The sequence below is a fragment of the Callospermophilus lateralis genome, chromosome 2 (assembly GCF_048772815.1).
Source record: "Callospermophilus lateralis isolate mCalLat2 chromosome 2, mCalLat2.hap1, whole genome shotgun sequence".
Taxonomy (NCBI): domain Eukaryota; kingdom Metazoa; phylum Chordata; class Mammalia; order Rodentia; family Sciuridae; genus Callospermophilus; species Callospermophilus lateralis.
Window position 1 is genome coordinate 125404052 of NC_135306.1, and position 25614 is coordinate 125429665.

At 37.1% G+C, this 25614-nt stretch overlaps 1 protein-coding gene across 4 annotated transcripts in view; it reads right to left on the bottom strand.

Moving 5' to 3' along the window:
* Window positions 1–25614, bottom strand: part of Arhgap42 (Rho GTPase activating protein 42) — a 265823-nt gene that overhangs the window by 74335 nt on the left and 165874 nt on the right. The window lies entirely within an intron of this gene.

The window sequence follows — 25614 nt, forward strand, 5'->3', positions numbered from 1 at the left end:
TAATCCAGTAGAAAAGGAAGAAGGATATGAAGCATATCTTTTGAGTATGCATTCAGTTCTCTAAGCAGCCTTCCAGCTTTGGGGAAGAAATATATGTACAAACATGAAAAGCTGCACCTCTGTGGGCACAGGAACTGATGTGGATAAGTGTAGCCTGACTACAGCAGAACCCTGGGGAAGCCCTGCAACCAACACCCCCAAAAGATACTCTGATCTAGTAAGTCTGGGAAGTGACTAAGAGGAAAATATCTTTTTTATTTTTTTTTAAATCTGTGGTGATACAGAGGAGTTAACAGATAACCAATATACAGAACTACTTTCATTGACTCTTTTCATAGTTTTCAGCCATGAACAGATACCCAATTTTCAAACAACGTATTCTTAACAAGGAGAAAAACCGATTTTTTTAAATGCTAGTAGTTTTAAATAATTAAGAAATTTAAAGTCAAATCAAGACAATTAACAACATCTTGAATCACATACTCTGAATATAACTAACACCTGACTTTTACTTATTCCTAAAATGTCAGTTTTTTGGTGGGGAGGGTAGGGGGTGTCAGACTGGGGGAAGATGTACCTGTAAAAAGGCAGGTCTTCTATGAGGAAGGGAATAATTTTACCTATTAACTTAAGACATGCTTTCACAGAAATACAAATGTAGGGAAATACTGAAGGGAACAGGACATATCTGGGAATGTAATCTCCTCCGATTATAAACATTGTACCCACCAGGTAAGTCTTTTCCACTCATGAGTCCATATTAAATAAACATTATAACTACACTCCTGAGTTTCACTGGCTAAAGAAATATAATTCCTTCCTTTTATTTCAGTGTCTCTGGAACTGCAATCTCTATATCACCTGAAACTGAGTCAAGTGTCTGCTTTTATAAAACACAGATTTCTACCTTCCTTCAGGAATCACTGTCTTTTAGAAAACAAATTATATGATGGTTATGCACAGTGCTTTGTTTCTTTACATGCTTGAATTCCTAGAAGGGTCATTTTAAGATGACAGGTGGATGAATGAAGGGAGGGAAGGATGGGAAAAAAGGAGGGAGGTAGAAAGGAAGACCTTTAACTTAGGGGGTCTTCCCCACTATTCTGAGGTTCTCAGATCCAGACTGATCTCTTAATGCTATTTTCATCCACTGGCATTCTGAACTTTCTTCTCAATCATATCTCCAGGAACACATCAAGATCTATTTCCACATGTAGAATTGTAGCAGGTAAGCTGGTAAAATTGAGTTGAATAAGAGTAGTAAGTACAATTTTGTTCTAAAAGTTGTAAGTTTTAGGCTATTTGAGAAGTATAATGTCAGTACTTTGAATACTGTTTGCATATTGAAGCATTACATCTATAAAAAAAAGAAACAAGGAAAATGTAAAAATGCTCAGGGATTTTTATTACCTAAGGAGAAAAGGGTAGTCTCACAAAGAGAAACACAGCTGGGCCTGCTGGCACACACCTGTAATCCCAGCGACTGTGGAGGCTGAGGCAGGAGGATTGCAAGTTTAAAACCAACCTCAGCAACTTAGTGAGACCCTTAACAACTTAGTAGGACCCTGTCTCAAAAATAAAAAATAAAAAGGGATGGGAATGTAGCTCAGTGATAAAATGTCTTTCCATCCAAAAAAAGATGTTTTAAGGAACTTACATAGCAAAATATGAAGTAGCAAACCCTACTCCCTGCAAAAAAAAAAAAAAAAACAAACAGAAGCCCAAGCATTTGAATGGGAAGACACACACATACTCTGCAGCTGAAGCAGACTCCCTGGTGAACATTTCATCTTTTGCTCAGTGGATATTCCTCTTTAATCTGATATTTCGTGTCTACAACTGACTTGTCCAACCTTCCTTTCCAGAGGTTTCTCTGACTAACTCCTTTTGAGATCCCTATTCATGCTCCCCACCCCCACTAAAAGCCACTCACTCCCTGTGACATCAATGCTCATTTCTTCCACTTTCCACAGACTCAAATTATAGCTACTTTTAGCTTCCAGTTCAAACAGACCTCATTCACAACTCCCTTCTATTAATTCTCCCCCTTTTGAATGCTCATATATCTTTATAAATGGATCTTTTATGGTGTCCATGTTCTACATTGTAAGAGGGAATTTCATGTATATAGCCCACGCACCTCAAACTGAATATCTAATAAGTGCTCAATAAATATTTAATGAGCAAGTGGAATTCTTTCTCCTATGCCTGTGGACTCCACAGACATTCTATTTGCTCAACAAACTGTTACCCATGGTATAGAGGACAAACAGCCCAACTTAGACCCAATGGCACTTCTTTGGGGAACCAGCTGCATTTCACTTCAGCAGAGTGACTCACTTTCATCTGACAATAGGCACTCACAATTTCTCACTGGGCAAAGAAGTAGAAACTGGTTTCAGAAGAGGACACAGCTGTACTGACGACACTTGCATCTCTGTTTTCAGTTAGAGTTTGGTGAAATTTTTGGAAATGCTAATTCAGCACCAATACATTAGCATTTCTGGCAATACAAAAATCATTCCTAGAACCATTTCCTGGCCTCTTATTCAAACCTTGGCCCTTCACACAACCAGGCTAGCAAAAGAGAACTACTCAAAGCTTCCAGTGATGTGGACAACAAAAACCCACTCAGTTGGAGCATAAAATTAAAAAGCGAGATGAAAGGCCAGACCACACAAAGGACAACTGTAATCTAGGGAGGCATGCTATAGAAAACAAAAGGCACTTCTCCCCTGCAACTCTCACCACCCTCAAAAGACCAGGATTTAGTCTGGAATAAGCCAAGTCTTATTTGGACTTAGCAGCAGAACCCTGTACAGCTACCTCTTCTCTCTATTGTTACTTGTTTTAGACATCAAACTAAGACTTTTCTGAAACCAGTAGTGTTCAAGGAAACGAAAAATAACCCATGAATATTTACTTCATGCTGTGCATGATCACTGTCTTCTTATTGCTCTGGCAAGATTTAAAAGGGCGAGGACTACATATTATCCTGGTGTGATCTTGTGCAATCCACAGTAAATGCATTTGAAGTAGGTAACCACTTGAAATCACAGTAAATTAATAATCTTGATGAAAAGAGAAAGGAAATGAAGTAGCAGGGGATACTCTAAGACATGCAAACATATATAAAGTAGTACTGTTTCTAGTTACATGTCTATGTAGATACACAAAGACATTGAGACAGAGGGCAACTACTATATTATATAGTTCCAAAAATGGTAAATTAATCGCCAAACTTAATTATATCCAGTTAAAAGTGAGTTATAGCTGGGTCTACAATCAGTTGGCTTCCCAAATACACTGCAGATACCCTGAGCACAGTGATCATACTATCCCTTAAGCACTGTGGTCATGCTACACAGTCATTTCATACGCTGCATTGAAGAATGGGAGGAAAACATTACAGCACAAACCACAACTAGCAACTGCAGTATGAGAATTGCTACTAGTAACAAAAAAGTCAAATATTTATAAAATTTAAGGCACAGAATGTGTGTGTGTGTGTGTGTGTGTGTGTGTGTGTGTGTGTTAAAATACACATGATTATTAAAACAAGACTAACCCAATGCCTTCCACTGACCACAAGAGGGTACCAAAGATGAAGAACAGACTCTACCACAATGTTTAGATAATTCAAATAGAAATCCTTAAAATGTTTTCTAATCACAATTTTTTCACTGTTTTTTTTTTTTAGTATAAAATACTACTACATCATGTACAATCACAAGAACGGGATTCTAATTAGAATTAACTTATACACCATGCATGTATATAATGTCAAAATACACTCTACTGTCATGTATATCTAAATAGAACAAATTAAGAAAAAAATTACTATAAAGCTATATTTTAAGTACCAGTACTAGTAACTTTTATCTTAATGTTAAATTATTTTAGAAACCAAGGAAGTAAATAAATATTTTCTATATTTCTTTATAAAAATAGAACATACATTCAGGATGTATTCATCATATTTTCAGGAAGGCAACAATGCCATAATTGCCACTCAGATATTGTGAATTTCCCCATGCAACTAATAATGCCATTATGTTGGTACAACAATTATCTACATAAGCATTATTTATGTATTTTGAAAATTCAACTTAATATATAACACTAGAAATAGTGGTATGAAAAGTAGTAATAAATACCAATAGGTAAATTTCTACTTCATAAACATAGGAAATTCTAAGAAATTTATCTCTGTACTAGACACTAAAATAAAACAAAGAATAAGAGGAAGCCCCAACAACCACCCCGGAGTAGATTTCTCCCTCTTCTGAGTCTGGGATCTATTCCCTTCTTAGAAGGACAGCCTAATGTGGCATCGACATCTCTCATTCCCAGAAGTACCAGCTTTCAGGATGTTCCAACCACATGCTGCTTGAGTAACCTGCAGCCAAAGAGATTTTCAGAAGTCCCACTGGTTGAGATTCTCAGTATAACTTAAACAGTAATGTCCTTCCTTTGGGTTATTACACTCAATGGTTCCTGGTCTTCCCAGCCTATTCTATATCAACTCCCTATCCACAATCTGCTGCAAAACAGACATGTTAAAGAGCTTCTTCCTAGGTACTTGTGCCATCACAGTCTATCACATCTCCCTTTTCCCCGGCACTTCACAACCAGGTGATTAGATTCTCAGGAATCAAAAGATTCCTATTTGTATAAGGCATGACTACAAAGTGGATAGAATAATACGCAAACAGATAATAAGGGCACAGCAAGGGTAGAAAGAGATAGTACAAAGAACAGGATACCCTGTTTGTTGTGTACCAAATTGTATAACATATGAAGGGTTGCTCAAAGCCATTGGTAACTGGAGAGAAGCAAACAAAAATCAATGAGCTATTCGTATTTTATTTATTAGATGCTGCCAAGAGTTAGAAGGCTGATTGAAGCCATATGCTGAGCACATGTGGAGATACCTTGTGTTCTATTGGTGAACTGTGCAGAGGTACAACACTCCTAGAGAGAAATGTTGCACTACCATGCAGCAGATATGGGTGTCCTAAGAGTCCACTTCTGAGAGTACATCCCCAAAAGATGATCCCAGAATGTCCAAAAGAAAAGATGAACGCAGGTGCTGATGAAGGCGTTGCATTTGGGCCATAAGGGCAGCTGGGGTGCTCATTAGTAGAAACATAAAAAGTATTAGATATAAACCACAGAGTTAGAAGAAAATATTAGATGTAAATGGACCTTAAAACAGTTTTGGGTAGAAAAATTTAATTAAAAAAATAGCATATAACACAACATCATTTATGTAAATTAAATGTAAGTAAATAAAACAAGGCTGTTAATTTAAAAAGAAAATTAGATTTTAAAAGATAAGTAAGGAAATAAATAGGACATTCATGTGAGTAATAATTACTGAAAGAAAGTATAGGGAAGCAATTACTAAAATACAATACAGGAAAGTTCTAGAACTGATTTTTTAAAAAGTTTCCATATTAAACTAGATAATTATGTATACTAAACAATGAATGAGAAGATACCAAGAAGACATACCACCATAAAATATTAGGACACCATGGAAAAAAATGAAAACCTAAAAGCAACCAGTAGGAAAAACAGAGTTTACATAAAAACCATTAGAAATCAGAATGACAACGGATACTCATTTGCTTTGCAAGAAGCTATAAATCAAAGAATTATGTGCCTTCAAGGCTTTGAGTGAAAACTAATTCCAACCTACATTTCTATACCCAGCTGATACAGAAATGAAACTGAGGGTAGAATAAAAATATTTATAAAAGTGAAAGGTCTCAAAACTTTTACTGTCCCTGTACAATTTCTCAGGAAGATACTGAAGGAGGTACTGAGGGAATAAACCAAAAAGTGAGATATGATATCCGGGGAAAGGGGAGCTCAAAGAGGCAATGGGAACTCAGAACTTCCAGGAAAGCAGACGGACAAGGAAAGCTTTGAATCTTAAAAGAGCCTGTTAAGATGAAAGCTCTGGGAGGAACATCTCTAAGAAAATAAGTAAAATAAAATAGATCTGATGTGTTTAGAGATATTAAGATGTTCTATGATTATATCTGGGTATTTGGAAAAAGAAAATGAAGCAAAATTTGGGTATTAGGCAATAATTAAATTTAGGAAAAACAAAAACATGCAAAACAATGTAATCATAGACATTATTATGGCTTATCTATGAACTATAATTAAATTGTTATGTGAACAGTGAACACTACGAGCAAACTGTGTCTGTGTGAATGAAGGAAAATTATGTATGAAGTAGGGGTGGTTACCGTACTATAAAAGGATGCTAAATCTTCATCTGTCATAGTAGAAAGCTAATTTCATTATGTTAAAATTGAAGAAAAAAAGAAGTAGGAAAGTAAATATAGTATTTAGGAAAATGGAGATAAATGTGAAATGGTAGCTAAAAGAATTGAGAGTGTTTGCCTGGCGGAGGTGTGGGGAGAAGCAGGATTCTGGAATAGAAAGAGATGAAGTAAAAAGCTATTGAGATTAGAATTTATGTGCCTTCACATATTACTGAATTTTTTTTAAAAAAAACTCTGTATTTCCTTGGTAATTAAATTCTTTGAAATTAAATTATATTTAATAAGTGAGAGAAGAAAAGGAGAAATAATTAAAGGAGATGGGACACACAAAAATTGGAAAGTTTGTAAAAATGGATTAAAATTAGAGTGGAGAGAAGAAAATGTTTTCTAGGGGTATGCTGACATCTTGCTCACAAGTAGTTTTTTACCAATTCATCCATTAATTTGAATCTGTTAACAACATCGACGCTCTTGGATGACCAAGATTAGAAGAGTAAGGAAGAAACTTTCTTAAAGTGGTTGGAAAATAGTTTGCTTACCAGGTACCCATACAGAAATCCTACATGGTATGCATAATTAATCCTCATTTTATAAGCATGAAAATATCATCCAAGATATAATCTGAACAAAATCACTGAGGCTGGAAGGGGCAGAGTGAATAATCAACATTGAGCCCATCTGGTTCCCAAACTCCTTCTCTTTGCACACTAAAATGCAGCTTTGAGGAAGTAGCAAATTAGCTCAGAACTTTCTTTCCTTTAAAAGGAAAAAGTGGGGTGAGTATGGGGTGGTGAGGAGAGAAAAAAAGAAATGGAACAGAAAGAGGAGAAGAAACAGAAAAAGGAAATAAAAGGAAGAGAGAGGTTGAAAGAATGCGAGGAGACAAAGGAGGGGAAAACTGGAAACACAGGAGGTGTTGGAGTGCTGGAATGCTACGCTGGCGTGGGGGAGAACATGCTGTTGATATAGATGATGGCACAGGATTCTCAGTCCTTTTGGTCTGTGTGGGTCTGGAATCAGGAAGGTGGACATGATGTTTGAAGTGACTATAATTGGAGCAGACCAACCAAGACATTATGAATGACCCTAAGGTTACATAACTCCTCGTTCCAGACAGGATATTTGGAATATTACCCCTGGGGAATGGAATTAGGACATTTCCTAATTAAAGTTACCCAAACATTTTTCCATACTGGACATTTCAATGTCTTTGCTCCTCTGGAATGACAGAGGACTTAGCAGAAACACTGTGGAACAATAAGATACTATGACGAAGACTACTTAAGAGTACTCAGAACAAGCACTGTGACTGAAAATAACCGATGTAGTTTTTTTCTACTTCCTACAGTAAAAGCAATAGCAAGTAGATATTCACCTCAGGAGAGTACACTAGGTAAACAATAAGAAAGCAACTCCATCAGTTCCCCCCTTAACTGACCAATATTTGTCTGTGGATCAGGACTTTCCTGCACTTCAAAATACCACCTGCTCCCCAACACTTGTGGGAGAGCCCAGAGTTGACGGTTTGGTACTCCAGAAAAAGTCCAGGTGATAACAGGAGCTAAGATACTGTTAAGCCTCTCTGTACAAGAGCAGCTGCAATTTCCATGACTGCAGGCACAGTGCGGGTGTGGTTGGAGCCAGGCCCTGAGCATGTGACAGAGACAAGGAGTCTGTCCTAGGCCTGGGTTCCCCTCTCAGCAAGACCCAAAGGCCAGGAAAGGGGACCGATACCAATACATACATTCCTAAAATCTACACAAAGGATAAGTTCTTTATTGAATATGTTATAGTCATAATTTTACAATCAGGAAAATGAGGCATGTGATTTGCAGGTATATAATCACAACCTTATTCTTGAGTCACCTTTTTATATTTTCCTATCATGGGTTTTTCTGAAATATCACATTTATAGGTAGAAAGAAATAATGTATTATCATGAATCTCATCCTAAAAAGTGGAAAGAGGTTCATGGAAAATAACTATTTCAGTCAGCAAGACTGTAGAATCCAGATTAAAACCCCAAATCAACAAAAGTAGTGCCACTATTTAAATCTTCAAAGGAAAGATCTCTCTCTCTCTCTCTCTCTCTCTCTCTCTCTCTCACACACACACACACACACACACACACACACACACACACACCACTAATCCCCATAGGTTGAAATGTCTTGGTTACTGGCACATAATAAGCCACATGAGCCAATTCTAGGAACTCTCCATTCCTGAGTATCAGCTCATGGGATCCTTTTCTTTTTAAATGGTTTTATCAAAAAACCCTTTTGACAAGAGCTCCATCTTTGATCACTATAATAGAACCCCTGAATTACAACACTGCACATAGTTGCCAATAGTAAAGAGTATATCGCCCAGTCTCTTAGCAAAGGGACATGCCCAACTCAACAGGCTTTCATCAGTAAATATGAGGAGAATTGGTGGCAACTTCCAGAAGACTTCCCAGAACACCTGTGCTGCTGTGCCCTATCCTTCCCCCTCACAGGGGCAGCGTGTGGTCTCACCTGTACTGCAGAATGCTCTCTGTGGGCTTCCTCTGACCTCCTTCCTTGACTTTTGACCACAGGATAGACAGATGTGTGTTTGTGTTTTCAAGAGTTATGTCAAAAAGACTGAAGCATAAGACCCCAACCATGAAACTACTTGAGTAAAACATGGAGAATGCTTCAGGCATTGAAACAGGCAAGTGTTTTTGGACAAAAACTTCAAAGCACAAGGAACTGAACCAAAAATGGGATTATATCAAATTGAAATCCTTTTGCACAGCAGAGGAAACAATCAGCAGAGTACAGAGACAACATACAGGAGAAAATATGTGCAAACCATACAGTTATAAGGGGTTAATAACCTGACTACAGGAGGAGCTCCAAAAATTTAATAGCCCCCAAACTAAATGCCTTAATTAAAAAATGGGCAATAGAGCTAAGGAGACACTTCTCAAAAAAAAGACATAAATGGCCAATATGTATATTAAAATTTTCAACATCACTGATTGTCAGGAAAATGCAGGTCAAAACCTGTATAACCTATATAACAACATAGACAGAACTAGGGATCATGTTGTCTAGTGAGGCACAGAAAGATAAATACAGCATGATCTTGCTCCTATATGGAATCTAAAACATTGATCTCATGGTGGTTGAGTCTAGAATGGTGGTTACCAGATGGTATGGAGAATAAGGACAGGGAGAGAAGGAGACAGAATGGTTACTGTGTACTGGGATGAAGCTGGATGGGAAGAATAACTTGTAATGTTCTATACCACAGTAGAAAAAACAGGGGTGATGACAGTTAATGGGATATTTCAAGATGTTGAGAAGATTTTGTATGTTTCCAGCAGATAAATGTGTGAGTTGACAGACATGCCAATTACTTTGCTTTGATCATTACACATTGTATACATATATTAAAATGTCCTGCTATACCTATACATGTGTACAATTACTATGTCAATTAAACAAAATTATTTAAAAAATATATTTTAAAAATAAAAACAAAAATACCAAAAATGAAGGCAAAAAAAGTTGCCCTTTTATGTGAGTAATTATTATTACTGTGAGTGTTACTGAAGATATTTCTACCTAAGGCCTAATTTCTACAATCAGATTGCAAGGTACCCAAAAGTAAGGATATGACAGTGAGATCCACAAGACCAAGAGAAGCAGAGACATTGATTTTGATTGATTTACCCAGACCAAAAGTTTAGTAGTGCTGAGGTTGAGAAATCCCATGAGTGTCATATTACTTTTGACATAAAAAGGCTCAGTGTGTAATTGCTCAATGAACGAAAGAGTGAATTGGAGTGAATTATGTTCAGCCAAGTCTATTAACACTGTCAAAAGGTCACAGCCATCCTCTGGGTTTTATCAATAGTTTTCTAACCCTAGACATTTCACTACCCCAGGGCCTTGGTCCTTTTGCTGTCATACAAGAGAGGGAAGTAATTTGCAGCTTAAACATTCTGCAATTGAGTAGTATAAGAAAGATGTTCAATACTTAAAGTACAGGCATGGTTGTTTCTCCAGCAGTGCTCTGTGCAAGCTTTTTCTAGGCACATTTATCCCCCTGAGAAGCATCTCTGCAGGATGGTTACTGCTGGTGTGGCCCCACTGTGTGGCGAGGAAACCCTGCTGCAAAAAGATAACCTACAACATCAGTTAGGAAGGTGGGGATTCTAAGAATATCTACTCTTGTACTTTCAACCAATGCTACCTTAGCTGGCCCTGTATTCTGTTTCATTTGGGGATACTGACACCAGTCATGAAATTCCATTCTCAAACTTGCATGGTAACTAATGACAACAATGAAAAGCTGTAAAGAAGGAAAGAGTAACAGGTTGCTAGCACTGAAAACTTGTCAGTTTGTGGCTGAAAGCAAGGGCTGGGAGGTGGAAGTACTACTACTTAGCTATCTCAAGTCATTAGGTTTAAGCCACAAACTTTAGAACAAATCTTAGTTTCCATTCACGTTAACTAATACTTATATGTATAGACATCAACTGTTAATGTAGACTTCCATTCACTGTACTATGCAATTTCTGCATTCAATGAACACTGACGTTCCTTTATCACTGCCGCTTTATAATCAAGAAGTTCTGTTACAGCACATAAACATGACCAAAACCCTTGTGAAATGTTGTTCCTGCAGCCCTGAGCCACAATCTGGTCTCCTGGGATTTTACCAATGGCTCACAGTCTAGATTATGTTTATGAACATGCCAACCAAGCCAACACTGGGCACACCTTTCCCTGTAAAACGGAACACTCTGAAGAACTGTTTGGCAGAATAGAATTAGGTGCTTATTTACAACACAGAAGTACAAATGACTGAAAATATTCCTTTATTTTCTCTGGAAGACACCATTCTAAGAATCAACCCTCACTCTCAAACAATGTTTACTCCTTTTGTATACTTACAAGAATACCAAAAGAAAAATAAAGCAGCAGCTATTCAGTAAAATGTGGGCTTAATTCCTAGGCATGGGTTTTTTTCTCAAGAAACAACTAACAAATGTTTTTAATGATGATCTTAATTCGGGTTTGAGACTTGCAACAACTAAGTTATAAAAATGTACAGCAATGGAAAGAAGCAGAAATAAAGGTTTGCATCATTTTTTATACTGCTGGACTTCAGTGATAGTATTACACTTTATAATGTTAATGACATTGAATATGGTGGCAATCTGTTCTTTTTGTTATTTGTGACTCTATATTTCTCCTCATCTAAATTTTTATTTATGGCTTTTTGGTTCTTCATTGTGGCTAGATAAAAGAGAAATTTTAACCTTATATAACCCATCTGAATATTATTAAAATACTTGAAAATTTATTAAGTAGTTCATTTTAATGCAAAGGCTAAGGGTAGGCATCATCCATTTGTTCTTTGCTCTGAAAATTTTCTTTCCGTATCATGAAGTCTAGTTTCAAACAGACTAGAAACACCTGAAAAAAAATTAATTTACAATAATGCAAAGCTGAGATTTAAAATACAAAACTCAAAAGCCCTAACTCAATCTCAAAAGGACACACGCACATATATGCACACATGCCCCTAAATGTTTCTGTAAGGGGCAATGTTGGTTAAGGGCTGTCATTTCTCATAAGATGATCCCTCAATTCTCCGTGGAAATCACGCTGCTCAAGTACAATACTCCAGGCATTCTGATGAACACATCATGGGCACCAGAAGAGAACTCCAAGGTGAAGGAAGTAACTTACAAGTTTGTTTAGCTGCTTGTAAAATTGAATTATGTCACATGGTGACCACCTGTTCTCCGTGCCTCAAAAGGAAACAACAGAAGGAAATGGACCAAATGTGAGACATTTACATTAGTCATGGGGTAGAATTTTTAAACTACTTAGTATACCATATTATTCTCGTAGACATGGGATAATAATAATTAACAAATGTGATCAAGTGAGCCCAGGGTTTTCCTAAGAGCTCAGTTATTCTATATACGGAAAACCAGAAGAGAATATGCTTCTATTTTAAAGTGTAGACAGCACTCAACACCTAATGTATTTGGGAATTATAGCTACTGAATAACAATCTGATACTTTAAGATTTTTCTAGAAGCATCAATAGTTTCTTTCACGAATGCAACTTTTTTTATTTAGTTATAAGCAGACATTATACATAATTAGTTCCATTTATATTTATATGGATGGCTTCTTTTTAATTATACTTTCTAAACACAGGTCTAAAACACCAAATTTTATAGCATGGATTAAAGAAAACAATAGACTATAACTTTTTAGAACATACAATACAACTGATTAATTAGGAAAAACAATATAAAAGAAGGAGAATGCCATTCATTCTAATTGGATCCATTAGTCAAAGTACCTTGGTTTTCAGAACAACAGACTTCTGCCAGAACACAGTTACCCTCCTTCATGATACTAATTCTGGATCAGAATGCATAAAGTGAAAGGCTTATCACTCAGGTAGTTAGATTATTGCAACTAGTGTACTCTCTGTCCATACTATGGAGGTCTTTTGTTCAGTACATAGGTGTGTGGTGTGTGTGTGTGTGTGTATGTGTGTGTGTGTGCGCGCGCGCACGTGCATGCGCATGCTCAAAACAACACCAACAATTTCATTTATTCATTCAGTGAATACTAAGAACTCAGGACACTAATGGTACCTGAACAAGACATACTTCCTTTACTGGAGGCTCTCAGACTTGGTGGGAGAAAGAGACAAAATACAATATAAAGACAGTAAAATATATCAGTCAGTTATCAATGACCAGTTCATGATCAATGAAAACCAGGATGTAGGTCATAGCTAAAAATTATTAGACTACTTCTAAATGCAAAAGGCATTTTGCAAGATAAAGTTTGACACATTATGACATTTCAGTGCATCCTGATATTTTTTAGACCTTGCATCCTGTACTTTGATTATAGAATTTGAAAATATTTACTGAGAGAGGGACTGGGGATCAGAGCAAGATCCTATCTGGTGTTTTAAGGGGGACTCCTCTGGTAGTAAAATGAAAAATGGATCTGAAATAGAATGTACAAGCAAGAGATGGTTGGGGCCTAAAATGAAGCAATAAAAAACTAGGAATGAAGATATTCATTCACAGAACTTTCATGATTTGATGATGCACAGACACAGGGGTAATGTTTCTAGTTAGGATAAAACATTTTTATGGTTTGTTACAAACTAAAAGAACCTGTCATTCATTCTGACTCCTCCTTTTCCCTATTCATTCACATTAATTGATCAGTTGATGATTACGGCCTCCAACATGTGTTTTTAAACTTTCGTCTACTTCTATATGCCAACATTACTGAAATAATTTAGTTTTGTTGTCCGCAGGAAGTTTTATAAATACCTACCTGATATTCTTGAAGGTCTTGTTCCTTCTCCCTATTCCATATCCTCACTTTTATTAGACTGATTAAACATGCAGTTCTTATAATTGTATTTCCCTATGTGGATGGTTCTCCATAGCTACAGAACCAAGACCAACATCTTAGCCAAGCAAACAAGACCTTCCTTAATGCAGCACTCTCCTATCTCTTTGGTCTCACTCTAATATTTCCAAACTCAAACATCATGTTGTAGTATTCTCATGCTTGAAGCTCTCCCCATATAGCATCACACTTCCGCCTATTTTGCCTATGCTCTCTGCTCTGCCTAGGGAGCCTTCTTCCTCTGGCTAGCTGCAACTCATTCATTAAGACTCACCTCAGGCATCACCTCTCCTGAGACTGGACATCCACATGTGATCAAGTGCCCTTTTGTGTTCCCATATGCGTACCGATATGACATATACTTTAACTTGGCATTTACCATGGTATCGGCTTTCTCCTCTAATGCATTAATGGTTGAGCACTTTTGACTTATTTCCTACAACTCACTGATCTCTGAACCTCCAGATCACTTAAAAAAAAAACAGTCTACTAGCATGTAGGAAGGTTAATAAATATTTTCAGACTGATCAATATGAAGACTCTATAAAAACATGAGCAACTGGAGGGAGAGGTAAAAGCGAGACAAGAACAGAAGTTGGTATGGGCCAGACACAGACTTTCGATCTTGATTCTTTTGTGAATAAAAGCCCTGGGAAATATTTGCTTGGAACCCAGGCAAAACCATGTTTTTGGTAGTGCTTCTTTTGGTGGGGGGGTGGGGTGAGAAGACTATATCTCTTCTGATTTGTCTCACATACCTCACAATATCAGCTCCCTGATTTGTCTAGAAAATAACTGGAAAGTCAGAAATTACAGGAGGAAAACCAAGAGCATTCTCCACTCATCTAACTCGTCTGCTTGGAGACTCTGAGTACCATTTATTATCAAACACATGGTCCTCCCTGGAGGAGGCAAGAAAGGGCTGGGAAACAAACACAGCTCCTGGAGCCTGGGAGTGCTTCCTTGAAAAACAGTATCCTTCCCTTTCCCTCAGGGCACTTCAGAGTCCTAGATCACTTTATCAAGTATCCTTGGCAACACTGGAAAAGTCCATTCTTTAACTAAGAGGACTATGTGAAAATAAAACCTCCCTAAGACTACTATTAGTCCCTGCTACACACAGCAGCAGTTAGCTCAGGTAACATTTGAACAAAGAAATTCATTTTCCTAATTATTTTAAGAAAATAAAATATTGCTTAAAATAGTAAATTCTATCTATCTCTATAATGTAAACTGTATAATGTATCTATACAATGATATATTCAGTAATAGTCTAATGCCAAGTCCTGATCCCACCACTTAAAGTCTGTGGAGTCCTTAACAGGTCATTTGATTTCTTAGTTTTCCTCATCTGCATAATAGGAACAAACACAGTGCTTCCAAAATAAAGCTGTTAAAAGGACTAAATGACATAACCTTTTGTAAACTGCTTAGTGTATTTCTTGTCATGTTGATCCTCATGGAATACATAAGAAAATACAAAAATCCATTAAAAATTGGTAAACTATGAAAGAATACAAAGGCAATAGAACTTCTGAAAGATTCCTAGTCCATTCTTTCCTATCCAACACTTTACAAACTCCACTTTTCTCTAAAACGAAGATTTAAATTCTCTGTTTGAAATCATTTCATAAAGAAAAAAATCATTTACTGACAAGTAGGACCAATTTGGTCAGGGCCTCGGGATACATGTCAAGCTAAATTATGAAAAACATTTTTTTTTTTTTTTTTTTTTGTCTGAGGAGATTCGCCTCTGATAGATGGTCAGGTGAGCCAAGTAAGTTTTAGATTATGAAGGGACATCTTCAGAGGCGGGAACATGGACCTTTAAAAGATGTGACTGTGCAAGGAAAGACTGCCTCAAATCCCCCAGGACTGACATCTTCTGAATGTCCCTTAGACTCTATATTTGGATTACAGACCTACACTTAGATTTTGTGTCTTATTTCTGCATATTTGTTCTTTAACAGCCCACTCATTTCCCAACTGTACTTCTGCCAAAGAACACCAATCCTTCGGCCAGTCCACTGTGGTAAAATCCCAAGAGCTGGCCTGGACTACCTGACACTGTGGCTCAGATCCTAAGAGCTGGACCTTAAGGAACAGCTAAGAGTTGGAACAGTGGACAAAGAAGAATTTAGTCAAGGAAATAAGAAAATTGGCAGGAGTGCATGATCAATCAAGGCATAATGCCAGAATGAGAGAAGCCTAAAGAGAACACAGACACTCAGGACTGGTCTGCTGTTCTTACAGAAAACAGATTCCCATCTCTGAACACTTGTGGCTAATAGAAAGAGATAGCTGGACCAAGTCAGAATCCAGGGTGTAAACCAGACCACTTATTAAATGTGCTAAGATGGGAAAATGTCATTTAACCTGTACAATCTTTACTTTCCTCATGTGTAAAAACAGGAATGAATATAACCTCCTCCTTGTTCAACACAAAAGATCACCTTAACGATTCATTAAATACTTACTGACCGCTTACTTTGCCCTCTGAGGTACTATTTAAGACATGGCTTTTGTTTCAAAGATCTTATCTTTAAGTAGATGTGAGAAAGATACACAGCACTAAGCAGAACATACAGCAAGTTTTATAGAACAAGTTTAATGAATACAGTCATTTGGAACTCAAGGGATAGGAGAATGCCTTCTGGGGCAGGGATGCTGAAGCCTTACTTGGAACCAAATGGGAAACCACACGTAAAAGGACCACACTCAACAGACTCTAATGTACTCTAGCAGCAAGGTGACATGGGGCCCTAACACCACCATCATCTTACCAACACCACTCCAACTCCGAGGCAGAAGATGCTCCTACTTCTTTAGCAGTGAAACACAGTCAAGGACCATATAAGTCCCAATTCCTCTACAAAGAATGTTAGGATCCATCAGCTTTATGATTTTAAAAGCTCAATTATCTGGAATAAATTGTTTTAAAACTTTTTTTTTGTGACAAAAATGGGAAATTGGCTTCCTTTGAACAATAATATCATTTTAAATGTTATAAAATGAATAGTAATTTATTTGATCCACATGCTCTTAAAATAGATCTTAGTAACTAACCAAAGAATATTAGCACTGGAAGGAAAAAAAAATACACAGATCCACACAAATTCATGCATACCCCCTTCATTCCCGTGCCCCCTCCCTATTGATTTAGCTCAACTACTCCATTCTTTCCTATCCGACACTTTACAAACCCCGCTTTTCTCTGAAACAAAAATCTAAATTCTCAGTTTGAAGTCATTTCATAAAGAACAAAATCACTTACTGACAAGCAGGAGCAATTTGTTCAGGGCCTCAGGATACATGTCAAGCTAAATTATGGGAAAAAAAAACTTTTTTTTTTTTTAAAGGGAAGGTAAAGGCCATTTGTCAAAGTTGTCAAAGATACTGAAGCTATAAACAACGTTTGGAGCATTCAGCTGCATGGTCAAAAGTACTTTCATATCTGAAATTCTGATGAATCTTGGTATATTTACACTTTTCACTGTCAGGAAGCTTCTACTACTCTGAAAACGATTTTCTTAAAAAAAAGAAACACATTTTAATAAAATATAGGCTTAAGAGAGTAACAAAGAACACTCTTATAAACCGTCTTTTGGTGTTACATAGTTTCTCCAAAGCAGGGCTGAATAAGCAAAGTGACAGAACTGTGATCCAGGGAGGTAATGCCAGGCTCACTCAGGGGCAAGCCCTGGTGCCAACACTGCATGTGAGAATCACCCTGTAGGGAGCTTAAAAGGCCTGGTATGTGGGCCCTTGAACTGTGGCATGGCCCAGGAGAGATGTGCCCTTGGAGAGGCAGCTATGTTCATCTGAGGCCAGTTCAGTAGGAGCTGGTAGCTATAAGCCCTATGCTGACTGCAGCACTCCTGGTAAATAGCAGAGGCAACAGGGCCTAAGGAAGGTCAGGGTGGATAAGTCTCTGTCCATCACTTAACTCACACAATTACATTACATGATAGCACACCTCTTGGGCAGATGAATACTTAATTTTTTTTTTAATCAGAATCATCATTTAAATACTTCAGGGATTTTTGAAGTAGAAAGGCCCAGGGAAATTATCTAATCTCATTACTTCAAAAAATACAAAATGAAAATGAAAAGGGTCAAGTTGTTTTAGATGAAAGCTGTGTGGTGATCTATAAACACTTGATGGGTTATCAGAGGGAACAGCATATTATGCCATCCGTTAGTTCCACATAAGCCATCTTTATAGGAAAGCTATGGTGAACCAGAGCTGAACTTCATATAAGCTGCTCAGAAGCAAGGATGATATCTTAATCATCAGTGCACCTCCAGTGTCTGCACAGTGCTGGTCCACAGTAGGGATGACAAAATGCTCAATAACAAAGAACTGTCACCCAAAGCTGTCAACAGATGAAACAAATGGCCTCAAAAACACTTTCACCCTCACCAGCCTAAGAAGAAGACAAGGTAACTGTTAAGTGAAGTGGGTGGGAAGAACTTCAAGTGTCAGGCAGATAGCTGGACTTCACAATAGTTCATGACTCCCTGTCAAAATTCCAGGCCTTATAATTCCGAATAAGTATTTTTCTTTTAAACTATTCAATTTAACTAAGCACAGAAAGAGACTATAATTCATTTTAAATCAAGGATGGTCACTGTAAAGGCTTAACCTAATTCAGTGTTTCTCCTACTACATTTGATATCTTCACAAAGAAATTAAATGGTTATTGACATTTTAAATTTATTTTTATTTTGGATGTGTGTGTGCTGCTGGAGATCAAATTCACAACCTTATGCAAGGTAGGCAAGTGCTCTATCAGCAAGCTACATCTCCAGCCCAATCAAGACAATCTTGCAAATATTTACAGTCTTGTTGCTAATGTGTTCTTAAGTGGGTGAGCTAATAAAAAGGTGCACTGATGAACCGTCATTCCTTAATAATTTAACTTTCACATAATACATAAATTAATGAAATAGTATATAATCTCCAAACAGTGACATGGACTTCACTGTGCTAAATAAAATCAGTGCAGACACAATTGCTAACTTTCTGATTATACGAAAAACTAGATTAAATAAAAATCTACTTCTAAATTTTGGGAAAATATCCAAATGATAGGATAGTAAAAAGGAGGATATTTCTCAATAACTAAGAATTTACAAAGTTAAGCAATCACAGAGTTTGAAGAAAACTAAGATAAGGTCATTTAGTTCAACCTTATAAAGAAATGTATTGTTGCATATTCCTGACAGATGGCTCATCAGCCCTTTCCATAACTTTTTCTTTTCTCACAGATTTTAAAGGAAATCTGTTCCCTGAATGAGAGCTACATTTTGAGATTAAAATAAATCAAAGAAATACTTGTTTTGAAAAAGGATGAAAAGTAATCACATTATGTGTAATACTCGAGGTTTCACAAACATTTCTAACCAGAAGTTTCATTTGATTTTCTCAAAATCCAAAGAGATAGTGTTATGGTTTGCATATGAAGTATCCTCCAAAATCTCCTGTGTTGATGCAGGAATGTTTGGAGGTGAAAGATTGGGTTGTGAGAGCTGTAACCTAATCAGTCCACCCTAATTTGAATGAATTAACTGGGTACTAACTGTAGGCAGGGAGGACAGAGGTGCAGAGGGTGGATCACTGGGAGCTGACCCTGGATAGACTCACCTTCCCTAAGGCCAGTTTCCCTCTGTATTTGTACTTCCTGGCCACCATGAGTGGAGCCCTGCTCCTCAGCCACCCACTTCCATCGTGCCCTACTGAGGTCTAGAGCAATGCACTTGGCCGACCATGTACAAAATTTCTGAAACCATGAGCCCAAATAAACTTCCTCCTCTAAGTTTTTTCTTGTCCTGTATTTTGGTCAGAGCAACACTACACTAACACAGATAGGTATAAAGAGTAAACTTGGATACTGACTTACCCAAGTTTACCCACTTACAAAGTCTTAAAATAAAACTTGTAGACCTCATGCTTCTAAGGGTCTGAGGACATGCAAAAGATGGCACCCACTGAATGAGGTAAATGAAGCTCAACTTGTCCTCTTGGTTTTAACTTAACTCACTGAGAACTGTTTATGACTCAGTGTTGTTAGGATGGAACAGTGCACTTAGTTTTCCAAAGTACTTAGCTCTTTTTGTGGAAACTTAAAAATAGTTTACATTTTGTTATGTGAACGCTACATACCTATGCTTCATTTGTTTCCAGTCACCTTGTTCTATTTTAATGTATTTTATTATTAACTTTTGCAGGTGTACTTAGGCATGTGTAAAAAAAACTATAAAATTTCGATCTGAAGTTCACTTGGCAACTATAGCTTTTAGATAATGATTTCTTTCTGTTGTTTCTTAACATTAGCTAAACTAATTACACATGGATATCAGCAAAACGTCTTTAAAAAGGTTTTAGAAGTATAATTTTGGGTTGGGGTTGTGGCTCAGTGATAGAGCATGTGCCTAGCATGTGTGAGGCACTGGGTTTTATTCTCAGCACCACATAAAAATAAATAAATAAAATAAAGGTATTGTGTCCACCTACAACAAAAATTTTAAAAAGTATATAGTTTTGCAAAAAAGTTTTTTCTGAACCAATTTCAAATTTATACAGAGGCATACTCAAAAGCAAATAGATGGTTTTCTAAAGTTAGGATGAAACCTGATAGTCCAGTAAAAACAATGGAACTGACTTAAACTGATTCCTGGATAAGTGGAATCTGATTCTTTGTTTTGCACAATTTGTTGTTGTTGTTGCTGCTGCTGCTGTTTTGGTACCAGGGATTAAACCCAGAGGTTCTTATTTATTTTTTGAGACAAGCCCTGTATAGAAAGTGGCTGTGAAACTATTTCCTTCCCTTAAGCCAGGGCCACAAGGCACAATGGAGGAGCAAAGGCTTTAGAGTCTGACCAGAATCCACATGCCAACTGCACTATTTAATGAGTACTATTCACCTATCTGTGACCAAACCAAGTCATCTTTGGATACTGACAGATAAAATCTGGCAAATATGTATGTACATATGATAAGTGTGAAAATAATTGTGTTCTGAATTAAGCCAGTCCACATCTCAGGCTTACAGTCTGGGAGGAACAGGCAGGGAGAACTAGGTGAATTTGAATCTGCAAGGATATCCATCCAAATACGCAACTCAAAAATGTCCTATTTTCCCTGTTATGTGACCACCCAGGCTCTTTATCTATTTTGACATTTTAATAGTCACTGCTTTCTGCATTATGTCTGGGGTGTGTCTTGGAGAACTGAGTCCCATTTGTACCACCCAAAACAAAATACTCTACATTTTTCCTGAATCCAAGATTTGCCTTGTCATACTATTAGTTCATTGGAAGAGAGTGCCCAAGAAGGATTTGGAAATATTTTGGAAATATTTTGAAATATAAGCAATAAATTTCATTATGGTAAAGTCATAGTGGAATGAGAAAACTGAGAGAAAAGTGGGACAAGGGGATAAAACTTGAAATAAATTTCAGGCAAGTGCTGCAGCTCTGCTTAGTTTCACCAATCACATGTTCATTTTCATGACTTCATCATTAAGTGGCTCCATTTTGGCTCCTATCTAACATTTTTGAACCAATGTGTTAGCTAGCATTAAATGATTCTTTTCAACATCTTTTAAATTTATTAGAGTTATAGGATTGTTTATGGAAATTAATCCCTAGTTACCAAATGTTGGCCCCCCCATAAAATAAATATGACAGGCTAAAAAAAAAATATTATACCAAAGTCTTGGATTGGATTTTGGGACATTTAGAGTAAAAGGACATATGCAGTTTATTCTAAACTAATAGGAAGAACAACCAAAAAGAAATTACTACTTTTAAAATAAGTTGGATGGTTTAATTACTGTTGCTATAAATTCTGTTGAAACAATAACTTGAGAAAATTCTTAGTGATCAGAAAAATTGATACCAATTACAGAGAGTAGCTACTTTTATATTATGATCATGAGAATACCACTACATAGGGAAATGATTAAGGAGCCTCAGGAGGACCACATACAATGGCAGGACCACAGGATACAAAAGTGGACAGAATGAAAGGCAGTGCAGGAGTGCAAACACTCACTCTTTGAGACCTTGTTCTAATTTTGCCTAAGCGGCATTACGCATAAAATCGATTTTAAGGATGAAACCCAAGCACAAACTGTAGTTGTGAGAGTTAAATGACAAGCATCAAATTGTTCAGTATTATCCACACATGAACAACCTTGGCTATCACCTTCTAAAAACATAAAGAGGTCTCAGAACCATACTCACCTCTAGGGTTATCACTGACACCACAAGCACCCAAAAGGAATGCCATGTTCCTCCTTGGAAACCCTAAAGACTAAACCTGTCAGTCTTTCTAATCTTCCTATTTTTCATTTGCAGTTCTCCAAATCAGCCAGCCACACTCTTCATTTTCCAAAATTCTGATATTAAAGAAAAAGTAGACATGATATATACCAATATGGACATTTAAACTGTGCTGCTTCATGCCAAGCACTGGGATTATCAAAATGACTAAATAAAAAACTGCTCTCTAGGAGTTTAGCTGAGATATTAAGATGAACATGTAAAAAGATAAAATACAACCCAGCTCTGAGGCAGCACATGGTAGGGGAAGATTGTTCAGCGAATGTGAAAGTCCCTAGGGCAGACTAAGTCATAGGCTGGTTATGAGTCCAAGAGATTTTTTTTTTCCTTTTGCCAAATAACTTTTAATTTGAAAACCACAATGAGGACAAAGTACTGACTAAAAGGGGAGGGTGGGTAAGAGACCCAAGGGAGATGTAGCAAATGCAGGGTGGGGAAGCTGAAAGACAGGAGGAAGAAGTGGTTCTCACCAATTAAGGAAGGCTTGAATAGATAGAGCAGAGGGGCAGGAAGAAGGGCTCCTATAGCAGGGGCTTTCCTTCATGAGCAAGAAGAACGAAATTAAAACAAACCAGTGGTTATCAGCTCAAATTCTGATATAAGGTAGATGACAAAATTGACAGATCTGGGTGTGAGAGATGGGGATCAGACAAACAGGAATGGTGAAACCAAATTCTGCCATTTCTTGATCCAAAAGGAAACCACTGTAACATTGATGAGCAAAAACCAAACCAACAACAACAAAAGACAAACAAAACCCAGAAAAGGAAGAATGCCTGTATCTGAAGGACTTTACAATTAGAATCCAGCAAGAGAAGACGAGTGGGATGGGCAGAGAAGTTCACATATGCATGGAATTATCGATGGACAGGTAAGCAGAGTCTTTAAGTACTGTCACCTCTCTGTAACCATTCAGGTCTTCAAAACCCAAGGAGAACTACCAAGATAGAAAGGACCACACTCCTCATCAGAGCTGTGCACATAATACAAAACAATGCTTCTCAAATTTCATGTACATTTGCATAAACTAGGGTCTTGCTATAATGTGGATACTAATTTGATTAGATTGGGGGGAAATCAAAGATTCTGTATTTCTAGTAGGATGCTGGTTGGCGATGCTGGCCCCTGGACCACACTTCAAATGGAACGTCTACAGAGGACCCTTTTCCTCCTGCTACCACATGGAGAATTGATAACAGGCAAGGAGATAAGTCAGGTCATATACACGCAATTCAAAAGGAGACAGCTGAAAGCCAGGCCAAGGAAAAGCTGAATTTAGCCCAACAATGGAACAGAAGGAATGGGAAGCTGACATTTATTTTCAAATTTGAGCAAAGCATCTTCACACATGTCAACTCTCATAACCTTTGGAAGGATCAGTAACACCTTTCACTAGTATGTACCAAAATCACCAAATTCACACCCAGAAGAGCCAGGATTCAAACCAAGCCCTATTTGACTGGTATTTTCTTCTGAAACAACTGATAAGCTAGACCCAGGATACAGTCACACCTGAGGCAGGAATTTTAAAAAGAAGCAGTGAGAAGCTTCAGTCTTTGATTTCTTCACATGATAATTAAAGGAAATGTAAATGAACAGGTTTCCTCTACCACCACCCGACCAAATCTTAAATGTGCAGAGAAATCTTATATGAGCAAAGAAGTATAGCAAAATCCCCAAAATACACATGGATTTGCTTCCCAAAGGAGTCTTGTTCTTCAAGGAATAAATAAAACCCAAGTTTCCCCAGAGATTAAGCCAAGTGGAGAACATAAAAGATCAGAAAAGGCATACAAGAAATTTTTAGTGTCGATACATTTGGTGAGCTTTAAGTTTCAAAACAGAACTGTTATTTCTGATTTCATTCAGCCTATGAAATATCAAGAAAACTAAATAAATACTACTTAATTCTCTAATTCTAATGAGTTAAAAAATAAAAGATACAAGAATGTAGCTTACAGAGACAATACATTCTCACAATTCTCACAAAGAGCTCACCAGCATTACCAGCTGGGACCAGTTAACCACATTTACCAAATAAGGAAAGTTTTTTCAATGCTTGGAATCCTTGTACAGTGAGCTCACTTCACTTCTCACTGGGTTTCTACAGTAACTGTGGAGGTCATCTCTTCAATTCAGAGTCAGTAAATCACCAGGCTCTCCATGCAAACATGGGCTGCATGGTCTCTGGAGAGCGCTCAGTTTGGCTCCAGACTATTCCTGACTCTATATAGAAGAGAAAGATGCAAAAATCAACTCTAAATGCTGAACAGTAAGAAGCTATATTAAACCAAACCTATTAATAAAATCAATGAAAGCTGAATACTGTTGTGAATACAAAGGGCAGACCTTATCTTATTTCTCACAGTACATTTGTCCAGTTGCAAACATACTGCTTGTTCTCTTAGCTGAATCTTCGCAAACATATTCACAAATTTAAAATTTTCTGATCCATAAATGAGTCCATTTACCTACACAATCATAAAAAAAAACTTTTCTCATTTTTACTTAGCTGGTTTTATATACCAAAAAAGTATAAAAAATTTTTTTTAAAAAGAAAAAGAAAGCTCACAGAGATAAAACAAAGTTAAATCTATGATGAGATCTACCATATTCTTAAATAAGAGTGTCGGGAAGGGGTTGTGGCTCAGTGGTAGAGAACTCACTTAGCATGCGTGAGGCACTGGGTTCGATCCTCAGCACCCCATAAAAGTAAATAAATACAATAAAGGTATTGTGGGGAAAAAATTTAAAAAAGAGTGTTGGGAAGAGGGTTATCCACCATGTTCAGTGGTTCTGCTTGAGATGCGAAACCTAAATAAAATTATGCAGTTGTAGAGTGAAGTGGTTTTTACTTGACCTTCTCTTAACTATTTAAATACCTCCTGCTACAGAGGTAAAAATGATTCTTCTGCTTTCTCTTCTAAACTGCCTGTGTGCCAAACCACAACCCTAAACTGAAAAATCTATATTTTGCTTGGAAAGTAAAAGATTTTCATGAAAATAATACACTTAAAATTTTTTGCTGTTTGTGTTATAAATATTATTTTTAACCACTAACATTCAAAGTTGCACCCAGTTTTCTCTTACTATAAATTCTGTGGTTTTCCAACATAAAATTACTATGGTCTGGATATGGCTTGAGTGTGTCCCCAATGGTGCACTTGCTGAAAATTTGATCCCTGGTGTGGTGATGTGGAGAAGTACTGAAACCTTTAAGAGGTGGGGCTGTGAGAATCAAGTAGGTCTTTAAGAAGGATTAGTGTATTTCTCTCAGAAGTGAATTTTCACTATCTGGGGACATTCAAAAGAACAGGTTGTTCTAATTGAGTCCGGCACCTCCTTTTGAATATCTAGAGTTTCCTTGCTCCTACATGCTGCCTCTGTACTCAACCAGTTCCTTTTCTACTACTCCACCACACTGTGACATAGACAGGGGACCTGTAACAAGTCACCAACAAATAATGCTATTTGCACCTTCTAGTCACCAGCATCAAGAGCCAAATAAATCTCTTTATTTA